The sequence below is a fragment of the Euprymna scolopes genome, chromosome 4 (genome assembly GCF_053919585.1).
Source record: "Euprymna scolopes isolate OS-2025 chromosome 4, ASM5391958v1, whole genome shotgun sequence".
Taxonomy (NCBI): domain Eukaryota; kingdom Metazoa; phylum Mollusca; class Cephalopoda; order Sepiida; family Sepiolidae; genus Euprymna; species Euprymna scolopes.
This window is the reverse complement of record NC_136485.1, coordinates 57,765,984-57,779,043: the sequence shown is the minus strand read 5'-3', so window position 1 is coordinate 57,779,043 and position 13,060 is coordinate 57,765,984.

Genomic DNA, 13,060 nt, shown 5'->3' with positions numbered 1-13,060 from the left:
CTCCAGCTGTACTAACATACAGAAATTTAAACAAAATATCGATGCCTAAATCCATACCATGGTTATCATGCTATAAATCTGGACCCTATTACAGTAGCTTCTTATGGCATCAGTGACATTATATCTTGTTTGAGGGTGAACAGAAGTTAAAAAAGGAAGTACAATTCTTTTCCTATATAAGAGTCAGATATTTCATAACATGTAGTACTGCTATCTATATAAGTCATAACATGTAGTACTGCTGTCTATATAAGTCATAACATGTAGTACTGCTGTCTATATAAGTCATAACATGTAGTACTGCTGCGTAAATACATCATAACATGTACTACTGCTGCCTACATGCGTCATAACCTGTAGTACTACTGTCACATCTGGAGAGGCGCCACTCACAGCAGTGTTTTTTACTTTTACAAAATTCAAAATTGACTTTGCAGTCTAGTGAGTGATCTTTCTAATTTTTCTCTAATCTATCGTTATTTTCATGGAAGATGCTCGACTGATCTTCAACCTCTCGTTCCTTCTTGTAAGCCATTCACAGCAAGAAATCATGTTGCTACCATAGCTGAAAGGAACTTTCATTTCTTCCTTGCATGCCTAACAATCGAACAGAATTTACATGAACAGAGTTTCCATCTGAGAAACTTACCATAAGACTGCTTCTCTGATAGCTACATGTGTGACACTTACGTCACCCGCGCGTCGTCCAGTGGTGGAATGACCCCGGTTGTCGGTTTTGATGTTTCCTCAGCGATGATGTCACGGCCGGTTTCCTAAAACAGACTTGTCATGCAAAAACAATTGAAGGGACCAAGTCAATAAGCGTTTCTTTTTGTTTAAACTTCTTTGTATTCACTCAGGGTACAATCGCAGTTAGCTGTTTAGTTAGGGACTGGCCACTTGTTAACTGCGAGGTTTTCTCTTCTCTCTCTCCGACAGACAACTCAATTATCTACGTGACAGGGACAGTCGATGGGGGGATCTTCGTTCGTCGGACCCAAAGAAACAAAGCTCTCTCTCTTACTCTCTCAAGGCTCGCTGCTTATATTGTGGGGGCGTGGACTGGGTCTCTTCCCGTTTCAGGTCGTTGGCCAATCAGAATTAAGGGATCACTGTCCGTCAAATCTTCGCCAGGCGGCCCATACCCAAAAAAGGAGCTGTCTTTCTTTCTCTGTTGGCATTCGGTTGTTTCCTAATGGAACTTGACAGGACATAAAAACAGAGATGCCTAACTTAATTATTTTTGAGAGGACATAAAAACAGCTGAATCCGATTCCACAAAGGCCACGCGTCTTTTTCAATAGGGTCACGTGTCGCCCCGCTGTTCGGCGACTGTTTGCTTTGTAGATCGGAATTTCATTGGTATCCTCGCCACCCACGGGCTGTCATGGCCAATTTAACGTCATCACGTTCTTCCACCATAAGCTACGATCTTATCTTTTTTTCTCTTCTTTTCGTCGTTTACAGCTGCCTGTTTTCCCTTTCTTTTTCCACGGGTTCACCGCTACTCTTGGCCTTTTGGTCAGGATCAAAGTGCAGCATCTGTTCTTCGGATGCCGCACTTCCATTTCTTGTTCTCTTTCGGTGGAGGAGAAATCCTTCACGACTGGGACAATTCTTATTTTTGTACCCTTGAGCGTCTCTCATTCCACTCCCCTCCCATCGACATGTCTTTTACATCGTAAAATACACCTTTTGCCAGGTGAATTGTTTCTCAGATGGCTGGATTGCCAACTGCACTGACCGTTTCAATGAGAGAGAGAGAAGAAAAGGGGGGAAAAAAAAATCGCAAATCGTGAGCCAGCCCCTCTTTCGAGAATATATTAATCGCATGCCAAAAGAAAAGTGATAAAGTCTCTGGAGTTTTAATTGTCCGGATTAGTTGTAAGAACCCCCCCCAAAAAAAACAGAACAAAAAAAACAAAACAAAACAAAACAAAACAAAACAAGCGGACGAAAGAAAAAAAAAAAAGGTCTCTTGTTTGTTAGGTGAGTGTGGGTGGGTGCGTTCCCTCTTCTTCTGTCTCTGTTTGTCTTAGGTTTACAGGTGTAAGATGGAAGTGTCATGGAAAAAAAAATTTTCTTTTTTTTTTTGTGCGCGTTTTCACCTTTGTTTATCTTTGGTCTGCAGGTGTAGGATGAAAGTGTCATGCAAAATTATTATTTATTTATTTATTTTTTTGTTTTGCTTGCTGTGTGCGTGTATGTGTTTTCTCTCCTCTTCTGTCTTTTGTTTACATTCCTACAATTTTAAGAGCCATTTTGGGCGGCCCCCCGAACGGACTCGTCCTCCGCTCGTTCCACCACGCCTGTTAGGACCGGGTGCTGCACCGGCCGGCCCCCTCCTTTCGCTCAGCTGCTCGGCCGCCTGTGCTTCAGTGGTGCGCATCCCCCCCCCAGTGCAACATAGCACTGCAGTGCCTGTCTAACGAGGTCCACAGGCTACCTTAAATCATGCAGTCGCTCAACCCGTATTTTCAATAACCCGTCTCTCAACCTTCCCGGGGCCACTATACTGGGGTTACAGGTTTCCCGATGACAACACCCAACTGCGCACATATACCTACACCTTTCTTTTTCTCTGGCCGCTACGCGTGGCTGGCCGTTGGTATTCTCATCTTCATAATCTCCCCCCTCACATCCTTATCCAGCTATCTGCAAATTAAAAACACTCTCCAGATTTTCTTTTCTCACACCTCATTGAACAAATCCTATCCACATATCCATCTTTCTTTCTTTTTCTCTTCCTTCCCTCACCTCTTCCCTTTCCTTTTTCTCCTTCTCTCTTTCTTTCTTTACTTCACTTGTCCCATAAGCATTCTCTCATTCGGAACAAGGTACAGCATCTGCCCTAACGCCACACCCAACATGCACTATTCTCATCCAGTGAAGGAGAGATCCTCCCCGACCGAGGCAATCCTGCCCTTCAGTCCCATAATTTGTCCCAGCAGCGCCATTTTGGTCAGAGACCAAGTGCCACAACTGTTTCAATGCTACACTAACAATATTCAATCCCCGTCCCGTGAAGGAGAAATCCTTCTCGACTGAGCATTTCTAAATTTCTTTTTTTTTTCAAAACAGAACAATATCAGCACCGTTAGTTTCTTTAAGATATTCTACTCAACAGTTTAAATTCCCCCAAGACACCCTCGCTCAATACGCGACTTTCTCGTGCTAAGTTACTCTCCCCGTTGGCCAATTTACTCACTGCGAGATACTTCTCAATTACTTATAGTTCTTTCCTGCTATTTACGGCGCCCCTCCCCCTGAAGCCTTCCGTTTTAGTCCCTAGCTACCTCCAAGGTCAGTCCGCGACACAATCTGCCAACAGTGCGAACACATGGGGGCCCTCCATGCATCCACAGAGAAAACAGCTGCACCACATTTAAACCTGGAGATGTCGCTCCAACCTCCCGTCTCTGTCCTACTGACCCCCACTGGTCCTTGGTGGAAGGACGTCACACTACTCCTGGGACAGGGAATCCCTTGCTCCCCTCAACGGCAGCCTCGGTTCACCTCTCCCCATTTGCTGGAGCCAGGAGATGGGTATTGGACACTCTTCATCCCCTTCGTTCGACTCCTCAGCTGACTCTGCGGTCAACTGCCATTCCACTCTCTTTTCTTCACGAGCCGCGCCTACTCTTCGTGACCTCCTATAGCTGGTGGAGTGGAACCCTGAAATTTCCCGTTCCAACCTTCCGTCTGTCTCTATATTTCTAGGCTCTATGGAGGTCGTCTCTCTTGTCTTAAACCGTCGCTCGGTGTCGTCCCTATAGTCGTCAGGAACTCTGTCCTCATCTCGCGTTTGACTACCCCCGGGATTCTTTATCTTTTTACCCGTCTCCCTCATCCAAACTTGGTCACCCTGTCTTAACTGTCCAGTAAACGCTGCCTTTTTTTTCTTCTTGACCTTCCTGGTCCTATTAGTCCTATCGGCCGTCGCCTTGAGGACCGTCCCTGATTCTCGGACAACTGGATCTGTAGGAGTTACTCCCTTCTTATTAACCTTATACGTCGCTACCCGTTTGACTTGGGACAATTTTCCTCCCTGTTCCTTGGTGCTATCCACCTTGCCCATACAGGCCCCGACCGTTCTTGGGGAAAGCCTCCCGTTGCTGTCAGCTCCCATAGGGAGAGGGACAGACCTTGTGTCACCTAGTGGTATCTTCACCCCTCTCACCGTTAGCGCGTCTAGATTAAAACTCAGAGTGGCTCCCCTCGCTCGGAGCCAATCCTCTCCCAGACTCATTTCGTTGCATAGCCCGGGTACCACATACAGGGGGAAATTCTCTTTCTTTCCGGCCACTCGTACGGGTAGCCATACCTTCCCTGTCACCGACATCCAGCTACCGTCGGCCTGACTGCACCCCACATCCGACGGGTACAACCTTCTCCTCCCTGCCACAGTCCGACAGACGTCCGCGTCTATTAGGGATATTATCGCTCCGGTGTCAACCAGAGCCTTCACCTGCGTGGCTCCTATCGTCACATCACAGGTGAGTTCTCCCTTTTTTGTGAGCGGAGGGAACACCTGGGCTCTCCTCTTTTCCTGTTTCAGGGTTCTCTCCTGGTACCCCGCTCCCGTGAGCATCGCAACTTGTGACAGTGGTTTCTTTCCAACCCTACCTGTCTGCCCTACCTCTCTTTCTCTACAGATTCGCCGAGGGGGTGGGGTTTGGTTCTGATTCCCTCTCTCCAGAGGATCTTTCGCCCTCGGGTGGCTTTTTCCTCGGTCAGGACAGTCCCTCCTAATATGTCTCGGGTCTCCACACCGCCAACACCTGTGGGACTGGTGGCTGTAGGAGAAACGGTCAATTTTACCTCCTTTCTGACACGCGTTCAGTTCGGTCTTTACGATGCCCACTCTTACTCTCCCATTATGTCGGGGTGTCTTCTCGTGGACAGTGGGGCACTCTCTCGACCTGTGGCCCTCGCCGCCACAGTTCCAGCACACCAATCCAGGCTGGCCCCGGGCGAGTCCTCCAGCCCCATATCTCATTCTGTTCCCCAGTTCCCGGCTCCTATTTCGCGACTCCTCTCCCATTATTCTTTTCTGCAACCACGCATAGTTCTTAGCTATTTTGCGTGCTTCTTCTAGAGTGTCCGGGCAACTCTTTAGCACCTCTATCTTGGTCGCTTCGTCCCGCAATGCATCTACCATCGTGTCCACTAGCATTTCTTGGGTTGTGGGCATCTCGCGGTGTTCGGACACTGGATACGCCAGGACCGCCAGTTCCTGCATGCGGTCGACCAGTTCATCCACGCTCTCCCCATTGGCCATCTCTATTCGAGACAGCTCGCGCACCGCCTGCACCGTGGTCTTTTCGCCGGCGAATTTACTCTTCACCTGATCGCGAAAGTCAGACCAGGCTATGCTTGGGTTGCTTTCCAAGCATTTGCATATATATTCTGAGGCCGCTGCGACTGCTCCGTCACAGGCAAGCAGCACCATTTCTCTATCGGTCAACCCGTATACTAATCTTTTTTTTTCTATTATCGCCAACCACTCCTTGACTCCCCTCGGGTCTCCCCCATATGCGGGTACACTGATTCCCCACAGTGGCCGCTCCATGGTCATCTGCAGCTCAACAGTCTGCTCTGACCCTTCCCCCATCGACTGACCCGCCCTGAATCCTCCCTGAGAATACATTATGTTATTATCTATTTTTTTTTTCACTCGCCCCCTACAAGGTGTAACAGCGCCCAACACAAAACACAGACAGCCGCTGAAAGCAAAGCATACAAAAGAGGGAACCAGCAAAAAAAATGGACTTACCCGGTCTGTTGCACTTGTGTTCTTCTGCGACTGGTGGATGAATTACTAACGAGCTGTTCAGACTTTATAATCAGTTGATTAAAGTTCGTCGTCTGGCTTCACTCGTGGCGTTTTTTTTTTTTTTTTTTTTTTTTCCTTCTTCTTTTTTTTTTTTTTTTTTCAAGATGCGCTTTGGTTTCGAGTTTACTTTCTTTCCTTTTTTTCTTTTTTTTTCCAATTTTGGCTTTCTCTCTTTTTCTCCCTCCTTGTTTTGTTCGTTTTCTTTTTCTTTTTTTTCAACTTTCCCTTCCCACTCTCACATGGAGATCTTGTGCCTTCGAGAGAGAAAAGAAAAAAAAATTGTGTGCCCGTGGAAATTCGTTCGCACGTTTCCTACCGAAACGAGGTATCCTGGTCACGGCACCAGTTATGTGACACTTACATCACCCGCGCGTCGTCCAGTGGTGGAATGACCCCGGTTGTCGGTTTTGATGTTTCCTCAGCGATGATGTCACGGCCGGTTTCCTAAAACAGACTTGTCATGCAAAAACAATTGAAGGGACCAAGTCAATAAGCGTTTCTTTTTGTTTAAACTTCTTTGTATTCAATCAGGGTACAATCGCAGTTAGCTGTTTAGTTAGGGACTGGCCACTTGTTAACTGCGAGGTTTTCTCTTCTCTCTCTCCGACAGACAACTCAATTATCTACGTGACAGGGACAGTCGATGGGGGGATCTTCGTTCGTCGGACCCAAGGAAACAAAGCTCTCTCTCTTACTCTCTCAAGGCTCGCTGCTTATATTGTGGGGGCGTGGACTGGGTCTCTTCCCGTTTCAGGTCGTTGGCCAATCAGAATTAAGGGATCACTGTCTGTCAAATCTTCGCCAGGCGGCCCATACCCAAAAAAGGAGCTGTCTTTCTTTCTCTGTTGGCATTCGGTTGTTTCCTAATGGAACTTGACAGGACATAAAAACAGAGATGCCTAACTTAATTATTTTTGAGAGGACATAAAAACAGCTGAATCCGATTCCACAAAGGCCACGCGTCTTTTTCAATAGGGTCACGTGTCGCCCCGCTGTTCGGCGACTGTTTGCTTTGTAGATCGGAATTTCATTGGTATCCTCGCCACCCACGGGCTGTCATGGCCAATTTAACGTCATCACGTTCTTCCACCATAAGCTACGATCTTATCTTTTTTTCTCTTCTTTTCGTCATTTACAGCTGCCTGTTTTCCCTTTCTTTTTCCACGGGTTCACCGCTACTCTTGGCCTTTTGGTCAGGATCAAAGTGCAGCATCTGTTCTTCGGATGCCGCACTTCCATTTCTTGTTCTCTTTCGGTGGAGGAGAAATCCTTCACGACTGGGACAATTCTTATTTTTGTACCCTTGAGCGTCTCTCACATGGTCGTCTTCGATTCCAGGAAAAAAAAATACTTGACATTAAGCATTCTCAATAGTAATTATATTTCGATGACTGCATTTATTATTTTTGAATACACTCAAAATATTTGTGATTATTGAATTCACAATCTATCCATCTTATTTCGGTGGTAGTGATGGTGGTGGTGGTGGTGGTGGTGACGATAATGATGGTGATACTGCTGCTGCTGCTGCTGTTGATGATGATGATGATGATGTTCAAATAAAACATTGAAAAGCAACACACAAGAACCTGTGTTGATGGAAGGATTAAAAAAAAAAACGATGGCCAATGCAACAAGCCTGACACTTAACCAATAAGAGAAAGAAGACAAAACTCAACTTGGCGTCTCATGAGAATATCCCCTGTCTTCGCCTGCCAAGCAGAATGACCGTATTTTATTACACATGGTTTTGACAGGTTGTCCCGTCCTTCACAAATTAACTTTCTCGTTAGCGATGATATTCAATGAAAAGAAAAATAAATGTTATTGATTACAAAAGATTGTCCAATGCAAAATAATAATAATATTTTATTTTTATTTGGCTGTGAAAATTGAATGATAAATTTCAACTTTTGTTTTTACTGAGTTCGTCTTGTTGCTCTTTGAAATCTTTAGACACAAAAGTTTAATTTGTGAATTTATTGACGTTTGTGTTTTCGGAGAAAATAGTCATTCCACCAAAGTATAAAAGGTGACAAGAAACGGTTATTAAGATTTATAATATTTCGTGAGAAAGTCATATTTTGAAGAAGAAGTTGTTCATCACCTACGGTTTAATGTCGTTTTACATGCACTGCTATGTGGCCATGTTGAACAAATGGATAAGAGTTCTTAGGCTAATAGATGTAGAACAGTTGCGGTAGCAAGGTCAGTTTACAGGAAAAGGCCAATGGAAAAATGGAAAGAAGTGATAAGAGTTAATGTGAAAGAAGGAGGGATAAATAAAGACTTGGCCAGAGATGATTTAGTTTGAAGTCAATTTTAGCAAAATAATCAATAGTAAACGACAGTGGTGATAATATAAAATGCTTTCCAATGGTTGTTAAAAGAAGCAGAGAATACCGGAAATCTCACAAAACTTGTCATCACTCAGATTCCAGGGAACAACACTGATTTAAGTTAGTAAACAATCATTAATAATAAGTTATGTAAAAATTCCTAGTGAGTATAAATAAATAAATAATAAATAATAAAGATAATGTAGAAGTAAAGAGATTTATTTTTTTCACTATTTATCCATTTTCGAAGGAAATCAAAGTAGCATAAATAGTAGTATTCGTTGTGACCCAACGGGTCACTGGTACATCTGTTATATTTTCTCGCATCTTTATGAACACAGGCTATTGCATGCCTGTAATGCCCACTGGAGAGAACTTGAATGCCTACTAGACACTATCCTCGAGTGTCTAAGGTCTCTCTGTACAAGGGTTTGTCGGAACAACCTGGCATAAGGATACTTTTTCCTTGAAGTAAATCCTAACCAAATATTTAAAATCATGCAGTATTCCTTGCCCAACTAAGATCTCCTCACTACGGCTAACTTGCATTAGCTTTTACCAGGAATGATGCAGCTTATCCAAGTGATGTTGCCTTAAGTAACAGTACAAAGTTGGATACTCCACCAGACTAGATAAATTCTTGTCCTGGAATCCAGTAAGATCAAGAGACTAAAACGAAAGATGTTTTACAAGATATGAAAATGGTATTCGGAGAGAGGAAAATTATGTTTCCAATTTCTTTACTAACTCAGTGTTTGAGAGATAAAGAACTTTAATGGAATATTCGAAAAGATTTCAAGTGTAAGCCCCTTGATTTCTGAGAACTTCGACTGAGGTAAAATAAAACAAAAAATGTGGATACAATCACGTGAACGCCGATATTTTGTTTTTAATAAGGGTTTATTACAAAGAGAACCACAACCATAGAAAACATCAGAGGGGCAGGTTATTTTCATACACATAAGAGAGAGAGAGAGAGAGGGGAGAGAAAAACAGATACACCCCATTATACTTAATTACATTGTGCACATTCATCCTCTTCATTGAGGGATGGCACCCTAGACACGCCTTTTCTGCTTGAAGCATCACCAGCCAAGAGACAGAAAATCTTTGACTGGAAGAAGTTTGGTTGTTTTGTTTTACATTATATCAACCCTTTTCGGGCTATTTAATGCCGAATCCAGTTATTTTGTAGAAGGTTTTTTTTTAATTCTTTAAGCTCTTTGTATCTTTAATCGCTAGTTTGTAGTGTTTGGTTTGGTTGTTTTATAGAGGATTTTATCGTTTTTGTTCCTTGCCCTGCAGAACATGAATGAGTTTTGCAATGGGAGAGGGAAAAGGGTCATAGTATTAATGTTTGGTAGATTTTAAGTTAGGAAACCAGTCAGGAAGTGGGGGAGATAGAAAGAGAAATTGAAAATGGGAAGAAGGAAAAGGGGGAAAAAGTGGGTTGTTGATTTATTTATTTATTTTTTGGGGGGTTTTGCAGAAAATAATTAAGTTTTGCAAAAGGAAGTAGAAAAACAAGAGAGAGAGAGGGAGAGAGAGAGAGAGAGAGAGAGAGAGAGAGAAGAGGGGAGGGGAGATAAACAAATAGCTCCTCCCACAAAGCCTAATTAAGTTGTAAGTGATTGTCGCCATATCAGACATATTTTTACTGCTTGAAGTCTTGCCAGCCAAGAGACAGAAAATCTCTACCCGGATAACATATGATTTCACAACTCCTGTTGGGGGTCACTTCTTACCGATGAACCTTTCTATTCCAACACGGCCCTTATTATGAAACGCACCTATTTATTTATTATTGTTAAAATTGTTTATACAGGTTGGAAAGTAAGACTTCAAATAGATTCCTTCCTTTTCTGTTTAGTTTAATGTTGATCAAATTTTGATACCAATTTTAAGATTTCTTAAAAACTGATTGATTTTCTGATTGAATTTCATATCGATTATGCCAGTCTCGATTTACAGGTGAATCTGCTTTCAATATCCGCCACTTTCTTTCTTAATGGGAAATTATTGGGTATTCCCCACAAGAAGAAAAAAAAAACGGGAATGGATATTCGTGACGTACGTCCGTTCAGTCTGCCCATTTAGCAATGAACTTGCTTAAATGTGACAGACAAAATAATGCAACGTGACAGACCAACGAAAATGTTACTTCAGTGACAGATCCAAAATGCTTTTTCAAACTTAAGCATGAAAGATCGAGGAAAATGATTGTTCATGCTTATGCATTAAGCATTCAAACCTAAGTATTACAGATTAATAAAAACGCCATTTTAAACTTGAGAATGACTGACAAAAATTGCTGGTTCAAGCTTAAGCATGACAGATCAATAGAAATGTTTTTCATGCTTAAGCATTACAGAATAATGAAAATGCTATTTCTAACGTAAGCATTACAGACCAAACAATGCTTTTGTTAAACTTAAGCATGACAGGCAAAACTTAGCATAACTTTCAGGATATTTGTTCAAATTCCACAAAAAATCAGGTAAATAAGGCACCTTATTATGCTCTTCCAGTGTACCAAATTTCATTTCTCTGCGTTTCATAGCATTTTCAAAATTAAAAAAATATTGACCTGCAATAAAGCAATACACAAGGTTGAGAGAGAGAGAGAGAGAGAGAGAGAGAGAGAGAGAGAGAGAGAGAAGGAAGGGGGGGATGTCAATAACTACATCCGAAACTCTGACAGGAAAGGAGCAAGCCTGCTAGAGGGATCCTGTGAGGGATTGCTCCATGAGTGCTCTGACAGTCTCCTTAGTTTTATTTGGGAGAGGGGAACAGCTTTAAATCGAAAATTGTTCAGTTTCGCTTGCATAACTGTATGCACATCTCTCACATAGTGCAGTGAAAAAAAAAAAAAAAAAAAAAAAAAGAAGATGGTGTCGGATTATTGACGAAGAGTGCAAGAGGAATCCCCAACATGTGACGCAGCAGGAATTAAATTTGATCGAAATCAATTTCTTTATAGATTTCCTAATGTACCACTCATAAATATGACAAAAACATTTTTCTTGGTTGATGCGATTATTCATTTATTTGAGAATTTCATTCACAAAATTTCATTTCATTGATCGGAATCGCTTCCTGCTGAACCAGAAGAAAAGCGGAAACATTAAAAGTGATTTGAAGTCTTCATTACAGGTTACCTAGCAGCGACATAGCTTTGATGGTTGATTGGTTGTTTTGTTTTATGGCATATCAACCGATTCCCGATAATTTAATGTTAAACGCAATCATTTTAGTAAAAAAAAACAAAACAAATGTGTATGCTTCAGTTCCTCAATATCTTCAATACGTATTTATTTGGATTTTATTTGGTAGATTGAATTTATGGTATACTCTTAAGGGACGTTGAACCTGGTCAGTACGAAATGGATTAGCATTTGGGAATACCAGGTGCTGTGTGTGCTCTCTGCTTATCTCAGCATTGCTTCCAGTCATCCTGGACTTCTCTTTGCCACTGGATTCGAGCATTATTGATTCAGGAGAAGCGTGGTTGCAGATTATGTAACCCTTGCTTCGCACAATTACATGTGAAGTCACTCTTATAAAGGGTAATTCATCATATCTGAAGACTGAATGGAGGCCATGATATTGTTAAATAATGAACCGGAAGAAGAAGGCGAGTGGTCTGCTCCTTCTTTGATCGAATTGGGAAGGAGTGACGTCAGAGCTGAAAGAGGGTGAGATGGCTTCTGCTTCTGTTTTTCTCTCTCTCTCATTCTTAGCTCTTGATTTCAATAGAGACGAACGTGTTTTCTGATGAGCAGTGTCTTGATCATTGGAGACACATCCTTTCCATCCTTGGTAACAACCACTGTCTTCATTTTCCAGAAAATTTACAATGAACAATATGAAACAACCGTAAGAACATGTGTGGTTGGTTCGTGAAAAGCGATTTATTTTCAGATCTATAGACAATAAAAAGAAGCATCATAATCATTATTATGATGATGATGATCATCATCATCTTTCTTTCATATTTACAGTGCTGCAAGTTTCCTAGATTCAAGGGTGAGCAACCTCAGTCAACATCTCATGCACGCTCTCCATACGGTCCAATCAAAAACGTATTATATCTTGCGATGGGATGATTCCAAAATTTTTCCTGATTCCGATACAATTACCGATTCTGATTCTTCTATAACCTCTATATATTAATATATAGAGTTGGGATATTTTATTTATTTTTTTTTTTACAAAGGAGCCACCACTTATCAAGGCCCAGAGGCCACTCAGAGATAAGGTTTAATAAGCATACAGTGGTCAATGGGACAATGACGTAGTAATTGTTAGTAATGGAAATTTGGTAAATCAGATTACTTAAGGGGAACGGCTCATCAAGAACTTGTTTACGTTGGACTTGAAGACGACCATATTATGGTCAGCTGGAAAGAAGGCAAATGGAAGAGAGTTCCACAGGTGTGCAGTTCTAAGAAAGAAGCTTTGTTCATGGAATCTACATTTAGGTTTAGGCAAGGATAAAGAGTGGGGAAAATTGATAGTGGTTTCAGTTAGACGAGTGTTTCTAGTGAAAGTTTGGCGAGGGGGGGGGGACCATAATTCGGATTATCATAAAAAACCTATTTAATATATGTAAACGTAAAAATACATTTGTGGTGATGATCTGTATATTTTACTTAGTCGATAAATATTTATCATTTTATTATAAGAGTTACAAAATTGAATGTAAATTTTTAATAAAAAAATACAAAGGAAAAAAATAAATGATCGTTTTTTTGGCCGCAAAATCGGCACAAATTTTTCTGATTCCAATATTGATTCCTATACCTAAAAAGTTCTGATCTTTCTGATTCCAAATTCTGCTTCCCGATTCTGATTAATCATTTCAACACTATTGATATCAGTTATG